The 27,888-nt window shown below is 49.6% G+C and overlaps 1 protein-coding gene and 1 long non-coding RNA gene across 8 annotated transcripts in view; both read right to left on the bottom strand.

Moving 5' to 3' along the window:
• MRM1 (mitochondrial rRNA methyltransferase 1) overlaps positions 1 to 27,888 on the bottom strand; it is a 147,625-nt gene that overhangs the window by 51,439 nt on the left and 68,298 nt on the right. The gene's annotated exons all lie outside the window — the stretch shown is intronic.
• LOC144582633 (uncharacterized) lies at positions 14,116 to 18,498 on the bottom strand. Its single transcript, XR_013535727.1, has 3 exons — positions 18,354 to 18,498; positions 17,655 to 17,775; positions 14,116 to 15,088 (listed from the first exon to the last, which is right to left on the bottom strand). It is a non-coding gene; the product is annotated as an uncharacterized LOC144582633 (long non-coding RNA).

Raw genomic sequence — 27,888 nt, 5'->3', positions numbered from 1 at the left:
CTTCTACTTCTTTCTCCTTTCTTTTATTTCTTTTCCTTCCTTCCTCTTTCTTTCCTTCCTTTTTCTCTCTCTATTGTCTTTTCTTCTCCTTCTTTCCTCTCTCTTCCTTTCCTTCTCTCCTTACCATAGTAATTTAACAGCTGGCCTGCCAGTTTTGAGTGAGAGCTCTTGGGAAATCTCAGCTTGATCTCTTTCCATTGAACACTCTCAAACCTACACTGCTCTCTCTGCTCTCATGACCACTTTTGGGCATTATTGTGTCCAAAAGTGGTCATGAGTTGGTACAATGAAGATGTGTGGACTGGAGAAGAAGGTACTGCATCCATTATGAGATGGGAGCCCCAGGGGGTGGGGGCGGTGTCATCCAAACCAGAGCAGAGGCAGAGGGGCTCATCAGAGGAAGAACTCTCGTGTGTAGAAGCAGGGAAGGCATCAGTCCTGGGTATAAGAAAGAACCAAATTCCAGTTTTAGCTCTCCCACTAACTGAGCTCACTAACCCTGGGCAAGTCATTTACCTCTTTGAGCTTCTTCTTCCCCTATGATATGGGATCTAATAATGCCTGCCTTGACCTGGCTTGCAAAGTTGTTGTAAGGAACAAGAAATACAGAGTGTGAAAGTGCATTGTAAACTGCAGAGGACTATATAAATATTCAGCAGTTAGGGAGAAGGGGTTGTATATTTTTCTACAATCTTATCTGGCTGCCCTGTCCCTATCCCATCCCTGCAATAGGATCAACAAAGCAGTGATCCCACCCACCTATACAGTACCTTCCAGTTTAAAAAAAGCACATTGACGGCTTTTTCACATTTAACACGGCTCCATTTCACAGATGTGGGCACCGAGACATCAGCAGGTTTTAAGTGACTAGCCCAAGGCCACAATGCTAGTAAGTAATGCAGCCGGGACCCAAGCCTAAGTTTTCAGCCTCCAAGTTCAGCACTCTTACCATCATCCCCTGTGGCTTCTCACTTGCCTTCAGGTGTCCCAGGCTGAAGGGCACCTGTTTCACGAGCCCTGTTCCCTCCTGACACTGTCTGTGTACATGCCCATCTTCCTTCAGCAATAATGAGTTCCTGGAAGAGAGAACAGATCTGGTGGGCTCAGCAGGTTTTACTGGCAAAACTCAGTAAAATGTTTTGCCAAGTGAATGAATGAATAAACAAACGCCCCTCCCCCCATCACACAGTGTTGCCCCTGAGTGCAGTGGTATGTCTTAGAAGGTAAATTACAACTTGGTACTCTTCTCTCAGAACTCCAGAGCGCTGCTGCATAGCCAGAGTGGTCTCTGGTCTCTGGCATGAGAGTCTCTCCTAAGGAAGGGGTCCTGCCTGCCACCCCCACACATGCACACATTGCTCAGCCCCTGCCCCCAGTCTGTGACAGCAGCCTCTGTAATGAATGACTCTGCAGTGGGGCCCAGCAAAAGGACAGGAGGGCACGAGACAAATCATAGCTGCCAGGCGCTAATCTTCCCCTGGGAAAGTCACCTCCACCCCCCTCATCCATCACTGGGCACTGGGCTGCCACCGTACCCACCCTCCCCCAAAATACACACCCAAGACAACCACCCAGGCCTCATGGATGCATGTGAAAGTACATAGAGAGGCAGGTTTCGTTGTACAAGTGGGAGCACACAGGCAGAATAGCCAATGCAAAAAAGACTTACTGCTCCAGACCAGGTTCCTGCCTCATATCTCACACCCCAGAAAAAAGTAAAGTCTGATGATTCAAAATAAATCCTCTGAGCCATGCATTTGTTTAATTGCCTAACAAGTGTTTGTTGAGAATCTATTTCAAGTAAAGCAATCTGGTACAAAAGACACAGAGATGGATAGAACAGGATCCAGTCCTGAAGGAGTCCATGGTTCAGCAGGGGAATGAATAAACAAATGACCCCCATCACCCTATCACACAGTGTTGCCCTTGAGTGCAGTGGTAGGTCTTAGAAGGTGAATTACAACTTGGTCCTCTTCTAGAACTCCAGAGAGCTGCTGAGTAGTTTCCAGTCTCTGGCATGAGAGTCTCTCCTAAGGAAGGGGTCCTTGGAAAGACAGATCAAAGGAAATGGGGAGGAAGGAACACAAGTGTGAGAGAGGAGGAAGATGCAAAATGAAGGGAGGGATTTCTCCCAGTGGACAGGTTCAGGGAAAGCTTCATGAAGGAAGACCTTGAAGGACAGCCAGAGTTTGCAGAGGCAGGAAGAAAGCAGTCCAGCAGGAGGGAACAGGGTGAGCAAAAGCAGAGTGTGGAAAGCAAAGGCATAAGAGAGGGCAATATGTTGTACAAGGAAAGATGAGGCTGACACCTGACCACTCAATGTCAGGTTGAAAATGGCAGACATTGACCCACACCCACCCATTTCCAAAACACACATGCATGCACACACATGTGCAAAGAATTCCAGCCTCATGAAAGAGTGGAGCAGGTTCAACTGTTGCCATAGATCAATTTCATGGAGATGTGTCCAGCCACGTGTACATCTTCTCCCACTGAAGAGGCTATTGAGGCAGGGACCTATATGTCACTGTACAGCCACAGTCACCCTTCTAGCCAGCATTCATTGAGCACAGTTCTGAGAGCTTTACATGCATTATTTCCCACTAGAATGTAAGCCTCAGGTTGAACATGGGGCTTACACCTGCAATCCCAGTACTTTGGAAGGCTGAGGCAGGTGGATCACCTGAGGTCAGGCGTTTGAGACCAGTCTGACCAACATGGCGAAATCCCATTTCTACTAAAAATACAAAAATTAGCCAGGCATGGTGGTGGGCACTTGTAATCCCAGCTACTTGGGAGGCTGAGGCAGGAGAATTGCTTGAATCCAGGAGGCAGAGGTTGCAGTGAGCCAAGACTGTGCCACTGCACTCCAGCCTGGACAACAAGAGTGAAACTCCATCTCAAAAAAAAAAAAAAAAAAGAATGTAAGCCTCACACAGCATCAAATGTCTTACTCACTTCTGAATTACTAGAGTTCAGAACAGTGCTTGGCACATAGTAGGTGTTCAATAAGCTTTTATTGAATGAATAATCTCATGTCCTTATTTAATAGGGTTGTTATGCTATAAGATAGGTACAAATATTATGACTACCACCCCCTGTCCCCCATTTTACAGAATAAAAAATTCAGCCTTGGAGAGATTCAGTTAAGCAACTAGTCATGCCACTGGTCATTGCAACTAGCAAGTGGAGGATATCCTAGCTCCAAACACAGCTCTGTCACAGTGCAAGCTCTCTACCAACAGTGCTAAAGAGCAGCAGCCCTATGTCTGGCTTTCATGTTTCTGCAGCCATTGTTATGCTTCAAGGAGGTACAGTTTTTGCTTATGCTCTCAGAATCTGCATAATCATGAACTATTGTAACAAGACACTAATATATACATGTCTATAGTTACATGCACTTAGCCCACTTTAGGGAAGACCAATATAAACCAAAGCACCCAATTTCCAAAACAGATAAATCTAAGAGGGCTCATTTGCTTTACAGAAAAAGATCTTGAGCATGCCCCATGGCTCATACCTGTAATCCCAGCACTTTGGGAGGATGAGGCAGGCAGATTTCTTGAGCCAAGAAGTTCAAGATTAGCCTGGGCAACATAGAGAGACATCATCTCATTTAAAACTCCTACAATTATATTTTTAAAGATAAACAACAAAAATAAAGAAAAGTTCTTTGCACTCTAAAAAAGAGGATTCATCCAAGGGCTTTTTTTTTAAGTGGGAGAGCTTCTCGGGGCATTTCAGTGCTTGATTTAGGGGAGCGGAGTGAGGGCAACACCATTTGTGGGTCACCTGCTGTGTGCCAAGCTCTTTATGACCCTGCAGAGCAGATATTATTATCCCATTTAATAGATAAGGAAACTGAGTATCAGGTTCAACACATTTGCTCATTCAACACTATTTATTGAGTTCTATTCCATGCTAGGAACCAATGCAGGCTCCAGGGAATCAGATATATACAAATAAAGTCCTTGCCCTGACAGCACTTGCATTCTCATGGAGAGAGATAGGTAATAAATAAGTGAATGAACAAGTGAACAAATCTTTGAGAGAATGTAATGTTATAAGCACTTAGAAGGAAATAAACAGGGTGATAAGAGAGGGCTAGGGTCTCTAATGCAGATCTGGAAGTATCTGGGGATCCTTTGGGCCCTTCAGATAGAAACTGACTGACTTCATCTCCAGCTTCTCAGTCCCAGATCAGAGAAGGAAGGATGGGGGAAGGGAGGGAGGAAGGCGAAATGGAGGGAGGGAGGGAGGGAGGGAGGGAGGGAGGGAGGGAGGGAGGGACGGGAGCATCCAGTCTGCTTTTCTACCATACTACCTTGTCAGAAATCCGGGTGGGAAGAGTTGCTAGAGAAGCAAATTGTATAAGAAGCCATTGTCCATTACAGACCCAGCTGAAGTTAGCACTGAAGTCCTGGCACAAGGTCTCTGAGAAAACAGGAATTTGATGTGTAAAATGCCAACTCAGCCAGCTTGGTAGGAGCATTGGAGCCAGGAGCACTGGGCTGTGGGTGAGCAGGGCAATGTAGGCTGAGCAAAGTGAGTATTGCAGAGGAGGTAAGGCCAGATTGACCAGGTTCCATTTCTGGTTCAGTGACTTAAGGATATGTAGCTTCACATAGGTGACTCGACCTCTTTGCACTCCAGTTTCCTCATCTATAAAATGGATATCATGACAGTACTCACCTGAGGGCTGTGGGGAGGATTAAATCCTTCAGTACATGTGCAAGACTTCCTAAGCAATAAAAGAGGATTTCATTTAGCATGGATGGAGGAGCCAGTAACTCCGATGATTCAGAGGGGGAAAGAGAACAGGAGGAAGGACTCGGGAGAAGAGAGAAAAGTGGAGAAAAGAGACACTGAGGGGAAAGAGAAAGCAAGTGTGCACATAGTTACAAGGTTTCTATTCAACTTCCCCCAAAGCTTAATAGATTTCTAAATGGGCTTATTATCACCACCTATGAATTCTTTTAAAGGACCTAATTATAAAACACCAAACTAGCTAATTAGGTTTCCTGAGCTTGCCTTGACACAGGTGCAAACAGGCTCTCTGGATGGTAGCCCTGGCAAAGCCCGCAGTTCCAGCTCCAAATCAATGGGGGGTGGGACCTGCCTGTGGTCACACAATTAGGTCTGTAATTGTGGGCCCTCTCCTGCCACTGCCGGGCTGCCAGAGATGCTAGCTGTCTGACCTCTCTCACCTGGTAGGTAGGAGCAGAGGCCCTGCAGAATAGGGGACCAACCTCCCTGGGACACCTCTGGCTTGGGACTGGGGATGCAGCAAGTGGGTCCCCCCAGGGTCTAGCTCAGGAGGGACTGCATCAAAGCAGAGGGGTCAAGGAATCAGGCCCTTGGCACTCATCCATCCCTCTCTGGAATAGAAATGCCCAAGGGTGGGGTCTCTGTGATGCTCAGAGAATGCACATGTCTTACACACCATCACAGAGATGGGGGCACTTGAGGATAGTAAAGTGGCAGAGATAGTTATGCCCACCCCCATTGGATTAGTGGACCCTTGGGAGAGGGGGCAGTGAAGGGCAGAGTTCCCAAGCCCTGTGGATTGGAGGACTACAGGAAATCCTGTCTCTACTACGGTGATTTCCAAAGTGTGTTCCCGGAACCAATGGCATCAAGATCACCTGGGAACCTGTCAGAAATGCAAATCATTGGACACCACCCAGGGATGGCGCCTTGCAATCCACGTGTAAAGGAACCCTTAAGGTGTTTCTCAGGCATGCTCATTTGAGAACCACTGCTCTCCTGTATCCAGGAGAAGGCCATTAATCACCGCAGCTGCCAATGGTGGTGCTGCTGACCAAGGAGGAGTGTGCTGTGCTGAGGGATCTGTTTCTTAAATTAAACTAAATGATGGCCATTAAGGGGGCATCCCCTACACATAATTAATTCTCCTTTTGCTAAAAGGGGTGGGTAGGAACTGGACAGCTAATGATGGTCACCATGTGCCTCATGCACATTCCTCTGCCCTCATTGCCTCCAGTGTCCTTGTCTTTGGACCCACCATGAACACCTGGTTCTCTTTCTGTGTGGTAACCCCACCAGAGTCTGAAATTCATGAACTACATAGTGCTAACTTCCCGAAGCCCCCTATCACTGCCCCCTCCTCCAAGTCAGTCCCCCATCTTGCCAGCTCTATCCCCATCCTCCCATTCCTCTGCAGCTATCCTAGACCCTCCTGTGTTGTGCCTCAAGGTGGGGGCCAAGGAGCCATACTGTGAATCCCCCAGAGGAATTCCTCCAAGGAATTTTCTTCCAGTTGTTAAAGTGAAGTCAGAATGCAAATCCAACCACTCTCCCCAGATACATTCCTAGTAGCCTAATTTGTCCCCCTCACACCTAGCCCCCACGTCAGGGGTTCTTATATTCCATGATCATTGGCCACTCCACTCCATATTCCATGGCTATTGCCTCCTCTCCAGCCACCTGTCTCTGCTGGGCAGATTTTGTGGAATTCCATCAGTGCATTGTTACAACACGATAGCCTCCAGAGCTGGCCACGCAGAGATCAAAGACCCCACTGCCCACCAAGCCCTCAGCCACCTCTTACCTTAGATAATAGGAGAGATTTCCCCTCTTAGACACTACTTCCAAATAACTGGCCATCTCTTAGGGTCATAGTGAAGACTGACAGAGACGATATATGGGGAGCATCTGGAAGGCCCCTGTTACACAGGCTGGGGACGTGACCCTCTCCCTACCCTCTCTGTGGGTTCCATATGGCTCAAATGGGGTTCACCTCAAGGACCCAGAGATGTCTGTGGGCTGCAGCAGCCCACCCCCTCGTTCCACTTATAAATCCTGGGGTCCAGGGGCCAGGTCAGGTTGAGTGAAGTTCAACAAACCTCTCCTGGGCCCCTGTTGGTGCCAGGTGCCCTGGCAGTGGCTGAAGATGCAGAGATGGAACAAGAAAGGACTCTACTCTAGAAAATCGGTGTGGCAGGGAAGCCACATTTATAATAACGCATCCTTAGGAAGAAATCAAAGATGAGGGAGGAGGCAGAGTGGTACAGAAAATAGGGTCACTTTGGAGACAGACCTGGTCTCCAATTTTGGCTTCACTGCTGTGTAACCAGATAACCTTATGCAAATCACTTAACCTCTTTGAGTCCCCTTTTCCTCCCTTATAAGATAGGGGGATACAAATAAGAAGAACTTCAAAGGCTCAGGCTTAAAGATGTTTGGGGTAAGTATCTGACATGTTGCGGAGGCTCAGAAAATGCTGTTATTATTATTATCATAAAGGCAGTGAGTTTCCTTGCACTCCAGGAGCCCACCTTGCCTCTATGGGGTCAGAGTCTGAACTGCTCTGATGGCCCTGGGCTTTGGGGTTAACCAGATGATCCTTTAATACACAAAGAAACCCCAAACAGCTTAACCTCAGCCAAGGCACGGAGGGCCTGGCTGCCCCACGAATGCTGGCCTTGAATCCTGTGCTCCATTATTGCATCTGAAAATCCGTTAAAATTTCACACAATTTCCTGCACAGCAGTGTTCTTCATAATGCTGGGAGCCAAGCCGGCCCAGTAATTGGGACCGGAGTGGGGCAGAGTCCAAAGCAATTAATCCAGCCTCCTTCCTTGTTTGCACCAGGATAAGCCTGACAGGGTGGAGAGTAATTGGAAAGGAGCGGCCTCCATCCCCAACTCCAAATTAATATTTTCCTGCCCTGATTTAATTCCGCCCGGGAACAGTGACACAGAGACACACCGTGTCAAGCGCTAAGTAATCTGCCACGAGCCACCTGAGGAGGAGGAAAGGACTTTTCCTTTTCTTTGCAGTTGGCCAGGGAGGGTGCAGGTGGAGGGAGGTGCAGCTAACAAGACAGAACCTCAGAAGCAAGAGGGGCTTCCAGAGACATCCATAGTGCAAACTTCCACCTGATGCAGTGACATGACACAAGGAGGAGAAAAATCAGTGACCCAGGAAGGCAGACAGACCTGAGTCCTAACCTGGGCTTTACGGATTAGGAAGTGTATGACCGGGAGCAAGTCACTCAAGCTCACCAAGCCTCAGTTTTCTCATCTGTAACATGGAGATAATAGTACCTGCAATGAATGATTGTTGTCAAGATTCATTACAACAAATACAGTAGGTGGCTGTCAATGGTCATTGCTTTTCCTATTATTTTGGGTTTTACAACCAGGAGCCAAGCAGCACTAGGCACTGAAAACCAAAAGGTAAATAGGCCAGGCACAGTGGCTCATGCCTGTAATCCCAGCACTTTGGGAAGCTGAGGCAGATGGATCACTTGAAGTCAGGAATTCAAGACCAGCCTGGCCAACGTAGTGAAACCCCGTTTCTACAAAAATACAAAAATTTGCAGGGCATGGTGGTGCACACCTGTAATCCCAGCTACTTGGGAGGCTGAGGCAGGAGAATCACTTAAACCCAGAAGGTGGAGGTTGCTGTCAGCCGAGATTGCGCTACTACACTCCAATTTAGGCAACAGACCGAGACTCTGTCTCAAATAAAAAAGGAATAAATAAAATGTGAGCCCCCGTCCTTAAGGAGCTTGTATTCTAGTTCCATATACCCAGGACTGCTACACAGAAGGTGTTTAATATTGGCTACCTCCCCGCCTTCTGCCTACAGCATCCCTGGACAAGTGATGATTCAACTCCGCTTGATCACTTTAATCACTTGACCGTCTCCCGCCAGTTCTGTTGGTGCATTTGCCTATGTGAAGGCTTCCTCTCCAGCTTCTAGATGCCCCCTGAAACCTTGTCCCACTGGTTCTAGCTCTGCTCTAGAGCAAGCTGGAGAAAGCGGTCCAGGTGCAGGAGTCAGGACTCAGGAATCTGCAGATTTCTGCTGAAGCTCTCCCTGCCCCCACCAAGCCCTGCTTCTGTTGGCTCAGAAGCCGTGTAGTAGGAGGAGGAGTCCCAACTTGATCCTCTCTCACCTCAGAGGTTCAGGCGTGTTGCGTAACCTGGAGAACTGGGGCAGGATTGAGCTCGACCACTCACAGAGGTAACCTTCCCAGTCTCACTTCCCATTCTTTCCTGGACTTTCTTTCATCTCCCAGATAAACCACCTCCCTTGAATTCTTATCTCAGGTTTGCTTCTGGGGGACATTACACTAAGATAACCAGGTGTTCGCCAGCCCTCAGGCCTGGACAGCCCACAGAGGGTGCCTCTAAGCTTCATGGCTGAGCAGCGCCAGCACCTCAGGATTCCAAGCTGTTGGCAGAGGTGCTTGGTGGGCAGGCTGAGGTTACCCAGCTGCAGGAGGAGACTTATTCATGGGCACCTGAGGTCCCCACCCACCCAGGACACTCAGTAATACTTGAAGGCCACATGGCAACAGGAATCACACAGGCTCAGTGGGGGAGTGGCAAGAGCCAGGGAAGTCTCGTTATTTATGTGCCCCTCTCCCCAGTCGGGGGAAGAACACAAACTCCAGGGTGAGGGAGGAAGAAGATGCCTCAGTGGGTTCAAAACTCCCCCAAAGGAAACCATTCAAGCCAGAGCAGGGAATTACCAGCACAACCCACGTGTGTTCGACAAAACTGCAGGGAAACACTATGCAAATGTCAAACTGATGAGGAGAGGAGGGGAGGAGAAACAGGAATAAACCAAACATTAAATCGAATCAGTAGGAGAATAAGAGCTAAACTCCTTGCTTGTAGCACTCAATTCTGTAGTCGATACGGTCAGGAATGAATGAACGGCCTGCTCAGAGCCACATCTGAATTCAGTGTGTGCAGCACCCCAAACTCTACGAGGAGAATCAGCCAGCCAGGTGCCATCCGGCCCCATGACTAACCACAGGGCCAAATGGGCTTGGGGAGGGGACCTAACCTAGGCCCTCTGGGGGCACTGCCCAGGATGGCATGGGACAAGTCTTGTCTCCTCACAGAGCCTCAGGGCACCCATATGGACGGCAGCTTGAGGGAGCTGTTGTGTGAGCAGGGCACAGAGGCCCGAGTGGGGATAAAATGCTGGCCACAATGAAAAGATGGGAATGAAGGAGGTTGAATGAGGCCCTGGTGAAGCAGAAGCCAGGTAGACTGTGTCCTATCCGGCTTTGTTTTGCTTCATTAGGGATGCAAAATGAGGGTTTTGTTTTATTAAAGAAACTGGGACTGGAGAGAAGGGGAAGAGCACTGTCTGGAAGAGAGATGACAAGGCAAAGGCGAGAAGGAAGAAACCCAGGGGTGCCATGATTAGGCTGGAGGGTGCTATGTGATGTCATCGGCTCCCCTGACTTCCCACAAAAACTTCAGTGAAACCTGCACTGTTCACCCACACATTGGGAACTGGCCATGTGTGTACTGCATGGCTATCAGGTGGGCACGGGGGTAGGGCAGAGGCTGAAGGGGGAGCTGTGTTCAGGTCCCACGTGGGCAGCCATGCTGTGTGGTGGACCCCATCAGCCTCTCCCTCTCACTCCATTCTACAACCATTTGTGGATTACAGGACCACGCACCAGGCACAGTGCCAGGGCTGGGAACAACCGCAAATATGACGTGGTCCTGCCCTTGACCAAAGACCAGAGGGGAAGACACAAGCCGACATATTGGTTCAGGGGATAAACTCTGCATGTCAGGGTAGGTTCTAGCCCAAGGACAAGTGAGTCTTGCCTGAGTACTCTCTGGAAGCCAGGATTGAGACAGCACTTACATTTTCTCACTCGACCCTCAGACACTCCACTGAGAAACAGTGTGGGGCTGGCTCAGGGTCACACAGCTGGGAAAGAGTGGAACTGGCTGTGAACCCACATGTGTACCCTCAGAAACCAGCTTTGCTCATGGCTCACCTGGCTGAAACTTCACCAGCCAGGCTTTTGTAGAAACAGGATGCCGACAGTGGAGCAGACACTCTTTGCCTCAGCCTGGGGCAGCCTCAAGGCTACACGGCTGTTTCTAAGCTACCCTGACATGTGAAGGGCTCCTCACCCCCAGCTTTATCTCAGCTGTCTACAAAGTTCCAGATGTGACTTAGAGCTAGAGGAGCCTCGTCTACTCTGCCCTCGCCCTGCCCACTGCCCCTCGCCCTGCCCACTGCCCCTGCCCCTAATCTCAGGGTCTTCCAGGGACAAATACAGCTATTATCCACCCAGAATCTCTCTCTTTTGAAACTTGATCTCAAATTTCCTCTGGAAGCTGCATCCCTACTGTCATCCATGTGGTTCTGCAGAAGCAGAGCCCACTTCCTAGCCAGGGATGGCCATAGGCCTGAAATCTACCCTCTGCCCCTGGCTATCATGATTGGTTCATGGATGGACATGTGACCTAAGTGGGGCCAATGAAATTCAGTATTGGGAATTCACCGTTGGGAAGGAGATGCCCCCTTTCTCTAGGTTGTTGAACCATTAGGATTTGGGCCTACTGCTACTGGCAGCCATCTTGTCACCAGGAGGAAAGATCATGCCCAAGAAAGCAGTCAGTCTAGAGGAAGAAGAGCTGAGAGATGAAGATAGATCTCTGATAACGTTGTCTGAACTTACAAATCACACTGCAACTGAAGACTCCCTTGGCCCCTCCAATAACTTCTCCTTTTGGCTTAAGCCAGTTTGAGCTTGGGTTTCCATCAGCATCTTTCTCCAAACTGAAAAGAGTTAGAGCTGTATAGCCCTCAACATCTGGTGGGAATTGTGCCAGTGTGTTCACCCCTGCCCACTCCAATCCCAGACAGGTTGAGTTTAAATTCATCTTTGACAGTGGAAGCAAATGGAGTCCCAGATAAAAGACATAACTTATGCAAGACCACACAGCCAGTTAGGGGCAGGACTGAAATTTAAACTCAAACATTAAGATTTTTACTCTGTGTCCCTTTTGGATCGCTATTATCCACTTTGTCTGGTTCTGAAAAGATTTGTATGCAGAGGATGTGAGCATCAACATGAGTATGTTTCTGTGTCCTCAGAGAGATACTGAAATCCCCTTGTGTCAGGCTTTTGCCACTGATGTCCCTGACATCTCCCAGACCCAAGAGCAGTGGGTCCCCCCACAAGTGGTCCCTGGACTTCAAGCATAAATGGGCTTCCGAGGAGGAGCCCTGGCATGTCCAGATCTGGGCAGCAACATGGCTCTGGGAATGCCATGCCGTGTGTCCAGGGGAGGACTTCAACCTCTTGGGGACTCAGGCTGATGTGAAGTTGAACCCGATAAAAAGAGATAGCTGGTATGAATCATCTCTTGTGAAAAAGTAAAACTTGTGCTAAAAAGAAAGCTACTGAATACATTCTACTTTAAGAAAATCCAATACAATCCAAAATCTAAATGTACTCACTGAAGTTAGAGGATAAAGAACAGTCTGACGGAAGAATTCTAATTGTCACTGCAGTTCCATTGAGGAGCCAGGGTGAGTATTTCCAGGCCTCCTCAGCATGGAGGCAGAAATGCAGGAAACAGAAACGCTTCGAGCCAGAGGGCTGAAGCCTTGCCCTCTGAAGACCCCAGGAAGATAGCCAGGGTCTCAGAGGGAGTAGAGGAAGGGGCCAGTGAATAGTTGCCATGGAGACCCAGGAATGTGTAAAGTATTAGTACAAGACCCCAAACCCCTAATCCTGGGGCAGCTTGGACCCAAGACTAAGCCCAGAGGGTGCGGTATGACATGTTACAAAATCCACTGCCTTCTCTCCCAACCTGTCCCTACAGGGCCTCTCCCTGGCACCCATCCTTGTGGGAAAATTGCACTTCCCATCCCACTGATGTTGGACTTGGCGATAAGACTCCTTTCAGCAAATGGAATAGGAACAGGAGGGACATAGGCCATGCCCAAGCTAAAGCCTTTGGAGCCTCATGTTTCCACCATCTTTCTTGCTCTTTCCCTCTGCCTCCAGAAAACGGCTCCGATTAGGGCTGCTTTTTCAGCCTGAAACCCAGAATGAAGATGCATGGAACATAGTCGCAAAGAACCTGCAGCAGATATGTATGATGAACAAAAAAACTAACTTCTGTTGCTATCAGCCATTGAGATTTTGGGATTGTTCGTTGCTACACCATAAACTAGCAAAAGCTGACTAATACAGAAGGCAATATTCACAGCTTTAAGGCTACCTCTGACAACCCAATGGGATAAGTGGCTCAGATGTGTCTCTTCAGATCAGCAATTACAGTACATGGGAGTCCCATGCACAGGAGTCACACGGGAACTTATAAAAAGCAGGTCCCAGATTCTCCCTTCTTTTTTCTTGAGATGGAGTCTCACTCAGTCACCCTGTCACCCAGGCTGGAGTGCAGTGGCACAATCTCGACTCTGAAACCTCTGCCTCCTGGGTTCAAGCAATTCTACTGTCTCAGCCTCCCCAGTAGCTCAGACTACAGATGTGAGCCAATACGCCTGGCTAATTTTTGTATTTTTAATACAGATGGGGTTTTACCTGTTTGCCAGGCTGATCTTGAATTCCTGACCTCAGGTAATCCGCCCACCTCAGCTTCCCAAAGTGCTGGGATTACAGGCGTGAGCCACCGCACCTGACCCCAGATTCCCCCTTCTGAGATTTGAAGTCAGTTCATCTAAGGATGAGGCCTAGGAATTGGTATTTTTGACAAGCTCTGAAGACAATACTGGCCTGTCCATAGACCATGCTTTACGAAGCCCTGATCTACTGAGTCCAGTATTTTTGCTATCCAAAACAATGTCCAGAGAGGCACAGCAACATGCCAAACAAAGGTCACACAGCAAGGTGCTACACAAGAAACAAATCTCCACCTTATTTCCCTGAAGCACACTGTCTCCCCAGAGAAACAGTCGGGGGTGGAAGGGAAAAGAGATTCACAGGTTGAAAATGCAGCTCCAGCGAGAAACCAGTGGAGGCCAAGGAATTCAAGCTAAGCCAGAGTCCAGGTTCCAGCTGAGAAGGAAATACCCTGTGAGTGGAGGAAGACATGGCACCCTGGGGTCTTCCATGGAAGAGGTGGGGAAAGGGTGTCAGATTACAGAGCAGGAGGCTGGAGGAAAGAGAAAGAAAATAAATAAATAAAAATAGAAAAGGGTAAAAAAAAAAAAAAAAAAAGCCCTCCAGCCCTGGTGAGCCCAAATATCCCCAGCCTCGCCGTAGGCGCTGCCCCAGCTTTCTTCGATTTTGATGTACAGTTTGAAACAAATCAATAGCGGTATAATAATACTCAGCACGCTGTGTAATTTTTATATCATTAGTTTTCATTTTCCGCTCCCCATGCATCAAAAAACTTACAACGGGCTCGTAAAGTTTATTTAGTATTCCATGAATTCCTAATCAGTTTCATTTCATAATGATTCAGGAGCCGCCCGCTGCCTAGGCCCCTGTGTCAAAAAATCGATAAAACCAACACAGTTTTCCTGATGGCGGCTGCAAAAGGATCTATTGTAGGGGAATTATGATTTATGCCCTGGCCTGAACCATGAGCAGCAGCCTCCACCCGGCGGCTCAGGGCTGAGGTCTTCGCCAATAATGATTTATGCACCTCTGAGGGCCCCACCCTAGTTCCCTTCCTGCCCTGGCTGGCCCCTGACACTGAGGGCAGCTGGGAAGGCCCAACTAGAAGGGAAAGAGGAAAGAGAAGGCACAAGGGGAGGACCTTCTAATGGTCTGAGCATCCATGTGGGTCCAGCATCTGCCTCTAAGTCCACCCACCCTCCAGGAAGGCCTGATCAGAGAACAGAGGGATTTAGGGAGCCCTACCTGGTCCCAAGAGCTACAGAGGAAACATCCCTGGGACAGGTATGTGTGGGTGGAGCAGGGGTAACTCTGGCTCTCCAACTGTAACCCTCATTCCCACTCAGCCTCCATTCTGACCCCAGGGATGAGCTCTTGGCCTCTACCTTGTACCAATGACAGTCACCTCCATCTCCCCTGTCCCTGCCCCAGTGGCTCTGAGAAAGCTGAATGGAAAAGGGGGTCCCTAGAGTCATGATGGCCAAAAGGCCTCAGTTAAACCCACGCGATGCAGACACAGCAGGCTCCAGGAATTCTGAGGCTGTAATGAATGTTTCCAAGACTCCTAGGAGGAACAAGGAGTGAACTTGAGAGCTTGTTCAGAGGTTTTAGCAGGCAAGTCCAGCTCCTGGTATATCCTTGACCAAAGAATGGTCCTCCTCTATCAGGGAAGGTCGTCCTCTTCAACCAAGTATGCAGCTGCAGTAGAGACATACATGGAGCTGTGAGGGAGGAAGGGGACACCCGCCTAGCCAGCCAGATCACCCAAATCAACCCTGGCCATCAACGGGGTGACAAATGTTGCAGCCAGATCGCCCTCATATCCAGGAATGAACTTGCCCCTTCTCTTCTCTGTGAGGCAGACTGCCTTGGTTTTCAAACTGCATCCCCACCCAGAGCTCCGATGCCCTTCCTCCACTGGTCATAATTAATAGATCTGGGAGACATGTTAATGGGATGGGTATTAAGTCCAACAATTGGTTTAATTAACAGCAACTAACCTAGCTGGGATAGAGAGATCTCATGGTGACTTCATAGGGGAGAGGATGCCCTGGTGTGACAGGAAGCCAATTGGGGCCACCGGGATATGCACCCCTACTCGCCATCTATCAGTGGGTTTCTTGGCCTCCATACAGTGTCTGGGGAAGACTGGAGCTTCATTTAAGTGGGTTGAGAGAATTAGAGATTCAGGGGCTCATCTCCGCAGGAACTGTCCTGAGGCATTGTTGGCACTCCAGCCTTTGGACTCTAGTTAGAGTAAGTGGGCTTCCCCCGACACCTTCATTTGTTTTTCTTTCATTCACTTATCAAACATCAGGGAGACACCCCGAAGCCACTTGCTTTATTTTTTATTTTTATTTTTTGAGACAGAGTCTCATTTTGTCACCCAGGCTGGAGTGTAGTGATGCAATTTTGGCTTACTGCAGCCTCCGCCTCCAGGGTTCAAGTGATTCTCCTGCCTCAGCCTCCCAAGTAGCTGGGACTACAGGCACATACCATCATGCGTAGCTAATTTTTTTTTTTGTATTTTTAGTAGAGATGGGGTTTCACTGTTTTTGCTAAGATGGTCTCAATATCCTGACCTCGTGATCTGCCCGCCTCACCCTCCCTAAGTACTGGGATTACAGGTGTGAGCCACCTCGCCTGGCTTTATTATGTGAAGAGAAGGGAAGGGACTTGCCCCATATCATGCAGATTTGGAGTGGCAAATTCAGAGTGGCAAAGCCAAGATTCCAGCCCAGATTCACCAGGTCTGAGGACAAAGCAGTGTCTTCCCATCGTACCCCACTGAGCCCCACAATCCCCTCACCGGCTGCCCATGCTCCTCTGTCCAGACTATTTTGAGGGGCTGAGGGAGCAGAGCGTGACAGCCGCTCTCCTCCACCCCATGTACACAGCAGTTTGGAAAGAGCCCAGACTTTGGGGCCAGACCTGGATTCGAATCATGGTTTCCTCCACTTACCAGCTGAGTGACCCTAAACAATTTAATTAACCTTTCTAAGTCTGGCTTTCCTCTAGTGTAAAATCAGAGTCATAATTTCTGCCCCACAGATGGTAACGAGTCAAAAGAACAGCAGATATAAAATATGCACCCCCAGGAGGCTCCTGATAGATGCTTCCTGCCCTTCCCCCACTCCCTCATTGACTCTAAGCCTCACTTCTCCCCAGAGAGTCATCTATCTGGTGCTGGGACTAAAAAGAGGGCCTGGGTCTGTCTCCCTTCCTCCCAGCATTAATCGGAAAACCAAAACGCAGCCAGGACTTGGCATCAGCGGGCCGGGGCTGTGGCACTATGGCAGCTATGGCAGAGGAGAGGAGCCCAGCCTCATCTATACAAATCTGAGCCAAAGCCCCTGCCAGCACCTTGGTTTCCCCGTCTGTGAGACAGAGGCATGATTGCTTCTAAAGCTGAAACTGGTAGTTCACTGACCTGGGAATTGTGTTCCAGGCACCAGCAGCTTCTTACAGGTCAGAAGTCAGAGGGTGGAGGGACTAAGGTGAGGCATGAGAGTCCCTGGATGTGGGGTGGGAGAAGAGGGGAGCCCCTGGCCTGGGGAAGCTCTAACTGCCCCCCCATTCCATCCCCAAAGGGGACATGAGGAAGCTGGGCCTGCTCCCTATGCAGCAGAGTCCAAATTCTTCCCCCATGGAAACAGAGGCCCTTGAGACTGGCTGCCACTCTAGAGCAGACCCATCAGGATCCGCAACTTCAGGCTCAGCCTGTCTCCCTGGGCTCCTTCCTCCACGCCCTGCTGTCTTCTCCAGTGAGTTTCCTGTCCTTCTGCCTCTTCTCCTCTAGTCCTTCCTTCCACCACCCACTTCCCTTCTGGGGAAAATAAGCACTTTGTTGTACAAGGCCAGAGGGGTTCTAACACCATTCCACCAACTGGCATGCAGAAAGCCCTGAGATTTCAAGGGAATGACCTCCCCGCCATCCCCTTTCTGCTGCCAGGTCCCCACATTGTCCCTCAACTGTTCCATCACCCTGGGCCCACTGATCATCCTACTGGGAAGGTAGCAACATGGGGCAGAAAGCTGATCAGCGGCCAGTTCAGGCTCACAGCGGGATATACACTAGGGTCCAGCACTTCAGGGTAAACCCCAGCCTAGCTCTGGCAGCTGAGGGATGGGGACCAGAAGCATCAATCTATCTCTCTGTTCCCTGTGTCAGACCCCGCAAACACACTGAGGCTCCTTGACCCTGAGGCTGGCTCTGCCTTTGAGCTCTGCTTCCTGCTCGCTCTTTCTCTGTCCCTGATCTCACCTCTTATTCTGCCAGAGACAGAGACAGCCAGGCCCAGGGGGCCATGTCAGGGACTTGGTCTCAGCTGCTCCAGCCCCTTGATGAAAGTGAAAGGGTCCAACTCAGGAATCCGATGTTTCATCTGTGAAATGGGTTCAATGAGAGTTTACTTGTCAGAGGAAAAGGCCAGGGTTGGACAATGTGCTATGAGGATTGTGACCCCTTATTTAACAATCCTCTATTGTCATTGCACAGACCTCAGTCCCCAAGACTATGGGCCCAAGCAAGGGCCCTCCCAGAGTGAGTACACCTTACAAAGCTCCCCAGGTGGCAGAGTCCCTGACGATCAGGAGCTCATTCAGGGGACACACAGGGTCACAAAGGAAACAGGAAAACAAAGACTAGAACCCATAGGCATCTGTATCCCATGGCGGGAGAGAGTCACTGAGGCAGGAGGGAGCGGTGGTTCTGGGGTCAGTTACCTGAGTTTGGAGGGGATGTGGCCTGCCAGTGGAAGGGCATTGGAAAAGGAATTTAACCTCTGGGGATCTTGATTCCTCATTTGCAGAAATGACAATACACCTGAGCTCCCAGGAGTGCACTGTGGAGTCACCAGCAAGTGACAGCATGGAAGGCACAGGAAGGGCTTTGGAGGCAGAAGCAGGTGTGTTCACACTGTAGCTGGTTGACTGTCATCCCACGTAACCTTCAGCAAATTACCTCATGGCTCAAAGCTACGTCCTCTTCATCTGTAACACGGGAGTGATTGTCACATTTCTCACACAGGGTGCTTGTACCTCACTTAGAACACAGAGCTGGCACCCAACAAGTGTTCCTTATAACTTCTATGGCCTGGGAACAGTGCCTGGCACAAGAGAGGAGTTCAATAAATGTTTTTTCAGCCCAGGTATGGTGGCTCAAGCATCTAATCCCAGCACTTTGGGAGTCCAAAGTGGATGGATCTCCTGAGGTCAGGAGTTTGAGACCAGCCTCACCAATATGGTGAAACCCCATCTCTACTAAAAATACAAAAATTAGCTGGGAAGGTGGTGCACGCCTATAATCCCATCTGATCAGGAGACTGAGACAGGAGAATTGCTTGAACCCAGGAGGCAGAGGTTGCAGTGAGCCATGACAGCACCACTGCACTGCAGCCTGGGCAACAGAGTGAGAGACTGTCTTAAAAACATACATACATACATAAGTGTTTTTTCAGTTTATTATGGGGGACCCTACGAGGGAACCCAACTGAATAGTGAAGTGTAGACTCAGGCCCAGAACATCTGCAACACATTTGTAGATACTGATCATTTCCCAGAGACGGGCAGGGACTTGAGTCTCCATCTAGCAATTAAAGAAACTGAGGCCTAGAGAGGTTTGGTGAATTTTTTTTCAAGGTGTCCCAGAATGGGTGAGGCAGAAATGTCAAAGGTGTGTGAACCAGAGCAATTCCATCTTGAATAGGAGCTGGGTAAAAGGAGGCTGAGGCCTACTGGGCTGCATTCCCAGAGGGTTAAGGCATTCAAAGTCACAGGATGAGACAGGAGGTAACCACAAGATACAGGTCATAAAGACCTTGCTGATAAAATAAGGTGGTCAAAACCCACCAAAACCAAGATGGTGACGAGAGTGACCTCTGGTCATCCTCACTGCCACACTTCCACCAGCGTCATGACAGTTTACAAATGCCATGGCAACGTCAGGAAGGTACCCTAAATGGTCTTAAAAGGGAGGCATGAATAATCCGCCCCTTGTTTAGCATATCATCAAGAAATAACCATAAAAATGGGCAGCCAGCAGCCCTCAGGGCTGCCTCGTCTATGGAGTAGCCATTCTTTCATTCCTTTACTTTCTTAATAAACTTGCTTTCACTTTATGGACTCCCCCTTAATTCTTTCTTGCGCGAGATCCAAGAACCCTCTCTTGGGTTCTGGATCAAGACCACTTTCCGGTAACAGAACTAACACCAGACCACTCAGTGCACCCAGGTGGAACTCCAGGCTCTGGAGCGAACTGCCCCCCTCCGGCCTTCCCAGAGAGTTCATGATAGCAATCACTGCTTACTGAGTGAGTCTCTGTGACCCGAGCTTGGCTAAATGCTATGAAGCTTATCTCATTTAGCATGCTCACTGCCTATGAAACAGCTTTTTTCTCACCCTCATTTTACAGATAAGGAAACTGAGGCACAGGGAGTTAAGGGGCTTGTCCAAAGTCACTCTGCTAACAAGCGACGAGAGCTGAACTATAAGCTCTGATATCTGAAGCCTGTGAACTTGATCTCTAACTGCACCATCAGAATCAGAGGTAGTCCGTCCATCTAAACACAGGCTGGTGGGTCCCTGCAGAGGTCAACTTGCAAATCCTCCTGCCTCCCTGAAGGACCAACCCTCACCCTTCTCAGGCTCAGGCCAACTGCATGTGAAGGTAGCCTCAGCTCCTGACCAGCTCCTGAGTGTCCCAGGGAAGGAGCCAGCACCATACCCCTGCGTCCCGCCACTCTGGGCATTCAGAACCCACATGCTTCCCACAGTCTAACCTGAATCCTTTTACTTCAGAGGCAATGCTGGGCACCTCTTGCTTTCACCACCATTCTCATCACCCACCCCTAACATAGTGCAGCCTCTGAAGGTATTAAGAATTGAGCCCAGTGGCTGCATTGGGAGCAGGTGCCTGGTCCAAGGCCTGGAACTCTCCCTGCTCTGGAGTCTCCACAGTAATGCCCAGGTTTTGTAGTCACTGGGCCTGAGCTCCCACCCTGGTTCATCTGCATTCCTCAGCCCATGTGACACTGAGCAAGGAAATTCCTTCACCTTCCTGAGCCTCAGTTTCTTCTTCTGTAAAACGGCACCAATCATCCTTATTGTCATGAAACTTAGACATCACAATGAGCTGGAAGGTCTGAGCAGAGTGCTCCTGGAGCACACGGCAGGATCACAACCAATGCTGCTGTCCTCCTCCTTTCCCTCTGCCTTCTCCTCTCCCCCCCTCCTCCTCCTCCTCCTTTTTCCTCTGCTTTCTCCTCTCCCCCCCTCCTCCTCCTCCTCCTTTTCCTCTGCCTTCTCCTCTCCCTCCTCCTCTTCCTCCTCCTCTTCCTCCACCTCCTTCTCATTCTCTTCCCATTTTATTTCACCCACCAAGAAACTCTAAACCCAAGCATCTCTGCACATCAAGCTCTGCCTCCACCCTACATCCTCCCTGATTTCTCCCTGCTAGGGAGGTCAAAGGCAGGTGTGTGGTGACCCTTCCTCTTCTTCCCACCTTCCCTGGAGGCTTAGGTGGGGGGTCATTAAGAGTGAAGTTGGCTCCAATGGAATGGAAGGCACAGGTTTGGGGACTGGGCTGGGTCTGAGGGTCAAGGGGTCCCCCTCCTAGGCTACCCAGCAGCCTGCCAGGGGCTGTGGTGGGGAGACACAATTTGTCACGTGCAAGAGTAGGTCATTTGCTACTTTATGGATGAGAAAGCTGAGGCCTAGCAAAAATAAGGGGTTCAGCCCAGGACACACAGATGGGGGGAGTCTAGGCTCAGCTGGAGCCACCAGCCTGCCTCAGCTAAAGAAGTAAGTTCCTGTGCTTCTTGCTTCAAAATTAACATCTTCACTCTCCAGTGCAGAAACCAACTCCTCATCCTGCCAATCTGAGCCAGCTGGCATTTCAGAGGCCAAGACGATTGGCTTCAAATCTCAAACCCCAGTCCAGCCATGACTAAAACTGCCCTCCAGCCAGTGCAGACCCTCCTTCAGGTAGGGTCTTGCAGAGGAAACCACACATTTGATTGCTCTCCTGTCTGCACAGCTGCAGGTCAAATTGCCTTATGCCAAGAGCCATTATAGCAAAAGTGACAGGGCTACCAAAATGTTGCCAAAACCAGCCCAGGACGCATGTACCAGCCCCAATACTGCCTCCTCAAAGTCTCGGGAAGAGTGATGATCTGCAGGTCCCTATGTCACAGGTGGGAGCTTTATAGCACAGAGAGAGCACAGAGAGAGGAAGTGGTGAACAGCCCATGTGGGTCTGGCCACAAAGCCTCCAAGGCTCCTTCCATGCCCCAGGCCTTCTTGAGCCACATCCTGACACAAATACCTGGGACAGAGGCACTCTGAGAGTCACACACAAGGTGGAAGGGGCTTGTACTTATGTGCCCTGGCAAATGTGTGTAACATGGTGCCGCCGTCAACACACATGCACGTGACCTGTTCACATGCACACACTCTCATGCACATACAGGCATTAGGGCAGCAGTTCTCAACCTGGATGCATACTGGACTCCTGGGGAGCTTTCAAACACACCTGTGTCCAGCCCTAACCCCTGGGATGATGATGGAATAAATATGTGTCAGTTACCTATTGCTGCATACCAAATAACCCCCCAAATTTAGCACCTTAAAACAATAAACATCAGCTCACATGGTTTTTTTCTTTTTTCTTTTTGTCACATGGCAGAACAGGTGGTGTTTGGTTCCATGGATAAGTTCTTTAGTGATGGTTTCAGAGATTTTGGGGCACCCATCACCTGAGCAATGTACACTGCACCCAATGTATAGTCTTTTATCCCTCACTCCCCCACACACATTTTCCCTGTGTCCCCAGAGTCCATCGTTTCATTCTTATGCTTTCGTGTCCTCATAGCTTAGCTCCCATTTATTATTTGTGTGTGTGTGTGTGTGTGTGTGTGTGTGTGTGACAGAGTCTCGAGCTATCGCTCAGGCTGGAGTGCAGTGGCGTGATCTCAGCTCACTGCAACCTCAGCCTCCCGGGTTCAAGTGATTCTCCTGCCTCAGCCTCCTGAGTAGATGGGAGTACAGGCACGTGCCACCACGCCCAGCAAATTTTGGTATATTTTAGTAGAGACAGGGTTTCACCATGTTGGCCAGGATGGTCTCAATCTCTTGACCTTGTGATCCCCCTGCCTCAGCCTCCCAAAGTGCTGGGATTACAGGAGTGAGCCACCGCACCCGGCCAGATCCCACTTATGAGTGAGAACATACAATGTTTGGTTTTTCCACTCCTGAGTTACTTCACTTAGAATAGTGGTCTCCAATTCTACCCAGGTCACTACGAATGCCATTATTTCTTTCCTTTTTATGGCTGAGTAGTATTCTATGCTGTGTGTGTGTGTGTGTGTGTGTGTGTGTGTGTGTGTGTATCTCATTTTCTTTATCTACTCATTGGTTGATGGGCATTTATGAGCTCACATGGTTTCTGAGGTCAGAAATCCAGAAACGGCTGGACCAGGTGGTCCTGACTCAGGATCTCTCCTGAGGTTGGCGTTCAGATGTCAGCCCAGGCTGGATCACCTGCTTCAAGCTGACTCAATGCCACCAGCAGAAGGCTTCACTTCCTGGCCACGCAGGCCTCTGCACAGGGCTGCTTGAGTATTTTTGTGACCTGGGAGCTGGCTGCCTTCTGAGCAAGTGATCCAAAGCAGTACAGAGAGGAATCCTCTGTGCCTTCCATGCCCTAACCTCCTAAATCAACCACTTCCACTGCATTTGTTTTAGAAGGAGCCCACACTCTAGGGGAAGGAAATCAGAGTCCATTCTCAGAAGGGAGGAGTCTCAAAGGATTTGTGGATCTACTTTAAAACTGTCACAGGATGTGAGGTGAGGCCAGGGCACTGGGATTTTTAAATACCCACAGGTGACTCCAATGTGCAGCCAGGGCTGAGACCCACTGACTTGGAAAGTCACCAACCAGAGGTGGAGAATAGATTCAGCAGGACATAACTTCAGGGTACACCAGCCACCCAGGCCCTCCATCCCCAGGGAAGCTCACTGGGTAGCCTCAGCCCAGCTTCCATCCTTCCCTGGCCCTTTCCTGACCCCTCGAAGCTCACCTCTCCTGGAGGCCTTCTAAGAGACCCCCACCACCAGGATCCAAGCCAGGTCCCAGCCCAGTGTCACCCCTGCACAAGCTGCTCCTAGGTCTGGTTTCAGGCCTGTGCATGTGTGTAGGTTTGTGTGAGTGCCCATGTATGCACATGTGTTCATGCATGTACCCACACAGGCCCATCTCCTCACAGGCCAGGGCTCCCTGATGGAGTGACCACAGCCCCTCTTCTCCTCACCCCTCCTCTGTCTTCTTCTCTTCCTTCCTCTTTTTTTTTTTTTTTGAGATGGAGTCTCACTCTGTCATCCAAGCTGGAATGCAGTGGTACTATCTCAGTTCACTGCAACCTCCACCTTCCATGTTCAAGCAATTTTCCTGCCTCATCCTCCCAAGTAGCTGAGATTACAGGCATGCGCCACCCTGCCCAGCTAATTTTTCTATTTTTAGAAGAGACAGGGATTTACCATGTTGACCAGGCTGGTCTTGAACTCCTGACCTCAAGTCATCTGCCTGCCTTGGCCTCCCAAAGTGCTGGATTACAGGTGTGAGCCACCGCGCCCGGCCTCTTCCTTTCTTTCCCTTTCTCTCCCCCTCCTTCTCTTCCCTCTCCTTTCTTTTCTCACTCTCCTTTTCTCACTCTTTTCTCTCTGTCTCTCTGTCTCTCACAGGTCTCTCCTTTCTGATCTTGGGATCTCCACACCCTTATCCTCTTGGCCGCCAGGAGGTAACAAATACAGAAGCAACCCAGAGTGACCGGAGAGTAGCCTGGGACCTCCTTGCCCACTGACCTCTGGGGACCTTCCAGGCCTACACTGCTTCTCCTCCAGCCCCAGCCACTCCTCCAGGCCACCCTGGGGTCTCAGGTGGGGCCACCATCCTCCTACATCATCTGCCTTGCCTGAGGCCCCCCATTCCCAGAAAGGCTGGAGCTGAGGGGCAGTGGCAGGAGCCAAGAGAGGCACCAGTCCACTTCTAGACGACTCTGTTTCTCTCTCCCAGCTAACTGCCTATCCACTGCGGGCCCAGCTTCCCATATGCTCCTTCCTCTCCATATTCCCGCTTTCTCTGTTTCTCTCTTTCTGTCTCTGTCTCCATCTGTCCCTTTCTTTGGCTCCGGATTTCTCTTGGAGATCTCCTGGCCAGAGTTCCTAAGGCTGCAGAAATGAGAAAGCTGTCCCTCGCGAGGACAGCAGCTCTGCCCTAGTAATGAGGAGGAAGGAGAACTCTTCTCAGGAATTAATGAGACCACCAAGAACAAAAGAGGCGACCAGCAGAGGCCAGAGAGGCGGGGCCGTGTTAAGCCATCCCCGCAGAACCACACGCCAGCAATAATAGAGTGAGGAAAAATGGAGTCGAGATCCCTGTGGTAAAAACTATTAGAGGAGGCGAATTATAAAACTATTAACCAGAATGTAACTCCCAATTAAAAGATGATTTAACACTGGAACCTGATGGATGAATTTTGATTAAATGGAGAACTATTAGGAGCCCAGGGATAAGGCTGTTCCTGCCAGTTCTAAAAGTTAAAAGGCAGTTTGATATAAAAATTTATAAATTAAGGTTAATTACTTTAAATAACATGGCTGGAAGCAATGAAAGGAAATTTGTCAGAATCTCCAGAGTTTGGGGCAAGATGGATACAGATGTCCACACTGGCCTCAGAGAGCCTGGAGGTCAGGACAGGGATGGTTGAGGCCAGGAAAAGGACAGTTGAGGTCTGTGCTCCTGCAGAATGCCACCAAGAAGTGAGGGGCTGGCTGAGGCACCAGAGTGGGGATGCTCCCAACACTCCCCCACCAGACTCCACCAGTGGGAGTCTCCAGTCCATGCCCCAGGATTTCCTGAGCACTTGGCAGGGGTTGTGGACAGGTCACTCTGCCTCAGTCCTGCCCCAGCTGAAGGAGTGTCACCAGAACCTCCATGCCCAGCCGTGTCCTGCCAGGCCTGCTTCACACCCTCCATCCCAGTGACACTGGCCTGGCAGGATGAGGAGGGTCTGCGGGGGGCAGGTTCCTCTTTTCTGATGCTCCAGGAGTGTGATCTATGGCTACCACACAGGGCCACTCCCCTACCTTCAGAGCACCCTACACCAGGGCCCCAAATCCTCCCTGGAGCTGCAGCTTTGTGCTTCAGGAGGCCCAGGTACTGCCCACACTCGACATCTGACCCTTTACAGCTCGAGGCTCTGCCTGGGTACCTTGTTCCCTTCCCAAAATCCCATCCCTGCCCCCAGGTGATTTACCAGCATGCCAAGGGGCAGCCCTGTGGTTGGCCTGGTCCTGTCCTAGCAGCTGGGAGACAACCAAACTTGGTTCACAACTACAGCCAGACCTCAAGCGTCCAGGAGAAATTAATGTAAGGCTTGCCTGGTCATTAGGAGTGTGGACACTCGAGCCAGATTCCTTGGGTTCAAGCTCCAGCTCCAACCCTTAGCCACCTATGTCTTCAGGACTTGCCTCTCTGAGCCTCATTTCTTCATCTGTAAAATGGAGAGAATACCCTCTCCTTGCAGGATGGTTGTGCAGATGAAAGGCAAAGCCCTCACAGGTGGTATGTGCTCAATAAATAGCAATGATTCTCACCATCTGTGTCTTATCTTAATAAGAAATGCAATTGTGGTAGGGCACCGTGGCTCACACCTACAATCCCAGCACTTTGGGAAGCCGGGTGGATCACAAGGCCAGGAGTTCGAGACAACATGGTGAAACCCCCATCTCTACTAAAAATATTTTAAAAATAGCTGGACATGGTGGTACAAACCTGTAATTCCAGCTACTCAGGAGGCTGAGGCAGGAGAATCGCTTGAACCCAGGAGGCCGAGGTTATGGTGAGCAGAGATTGCACATTGCACTCCAGCCTGAGCAACAGAGCAAGACTCCTCAAAAAAAAGAAAAGAAATGCACTTGTCTGGCAGATGCCACAGACAGCTTCCTGCATGCAAGCACATGGTAACCATGTGGCAGACATAAGGGGAAAAGACCTTATTTCATCTTCTCAGCACCCTTTGAAGTCAGTCATGTCATAATTCTCATTTCACAGGTAAGAAAACTAAGGCCCAGGGAGGTGTGGTCACAAGCCACAGGCCTCACAACTGGCAGGAGCCAAGCCAGGACTCGGGTCTTTCAGCTCCTGACCCCATCACTCCTGACCTCCCAGGCCACTGTTTTCCAGGCTTTTGCATTTACTCTGGCTGTGCCTCTCAATATAAACCCCAAATGGTATTCAGAATTAGAATAATAGGAAAGAAAGGAGACATAAAGGGGTTAGAGGAAGGAAGGAAGGAAGGGAGGGAGGGAGGGAGGGAGGGAGAGAGAGAAGGAGAACAATTTCTGCTTCAGGAGGTCCGGTGCTTCACTGCCCACACGACATCTGACCCTTACAGATGGAGGATCTGCCTGGTTACCTCATCAGAGGAAAGAGGAAGGGAGAGAGGGAAGGAAAGAGTTAGCCAGGCTTGACGATGCACCTGTAATCCCAGCTACTCAGGAGTCTGAGGCAGCAGAATCGCTTGAACATGGGAGACGGATGTTGCAGTGAGCTAAGATTGCCCCACTGTACTCTTGTCTGGGGGACATAGTGAGACTTTGTCTCAAAAAAAAAGAGAGAGGGAAGGAAAGAGGAAGGAAGAGAAGGAGAGAGGAGGAATGAATGAAAGAGAGAAGGGAGAGATGGAGGAAGGAAAGGGAAAGTCTTATGGGTTGGTTTGTATGTTTTTAATAAATCTCTCTGAAGGTGTCCTGTTTCTGAGACAGGTGCTAATCACACAGGTGTTTTTACTTTGTAAAAATCATCCCTCTGTGTGTACTCACTTGTGCTCTTTTCTTTATGTAAAATATTGATTATAATAAACAGTTTTCAAATATAATGGGTGGATTTTATGGTATACAAATTATACCTCAATAAAACTGTTTTTTGAAAAAATAAATATAACACACACAAAAAAACTCCAATCATTTGTACAGTATATGATATAGACAAGGTATCAAAAGACCAAGAGAGGCCCCAAGTAGCTAAGTAGTTGCCCTGGGATGAGGCCATCAGAGAGGGCTTCTCAGAAGGGAGGTCTGTGGAGGCAAGCCCTGTGGAAGGGAAGGCAGGAGAAGCTGAGAGGGCACACCACATGTCCTGGCCAAATCGCTTCCCCTCCAATCCTTTCTAACTTTCCTCCAAGAACAAGGCTGGAAAGGAGAGACACGGAGGACAGCCAGAGAAGGACAGCCCAGGCAAAGGCTTGGAGGAGAGAAGAGGGGTGCTCCAGGCACAGGGATCTGTGAACCCTAGAGGTTTAAGCTGCTCTGAGCACAAGAAAGAAATTAGGGCATTTAACATCGGGGGAGAATGAGGAGCGCAATGTCCTGAAAAAGTTACCAAATAACATGGACACAAAAATAACATTGCAATTGAGACAAAGCTTATAATAATAGTGATG

This window comes from Callithrix jacchus, chromosome 5 (assembly GCF_049354715.1).
Source record: "Callithrix jacchus isolate 240 chromosome 5, calJac240_pri, whole genome shotgun sequence".
NCBI lineage: Eukaryota > Metazoa > Chordata > Mammalia > Primates > Cebidae > Callithrix > Callithrix jacchus.
Note: the sequence above shows the minus strand (reverse complement) of the source record. Positions and strands in the feature narration are given on the sequence as shown.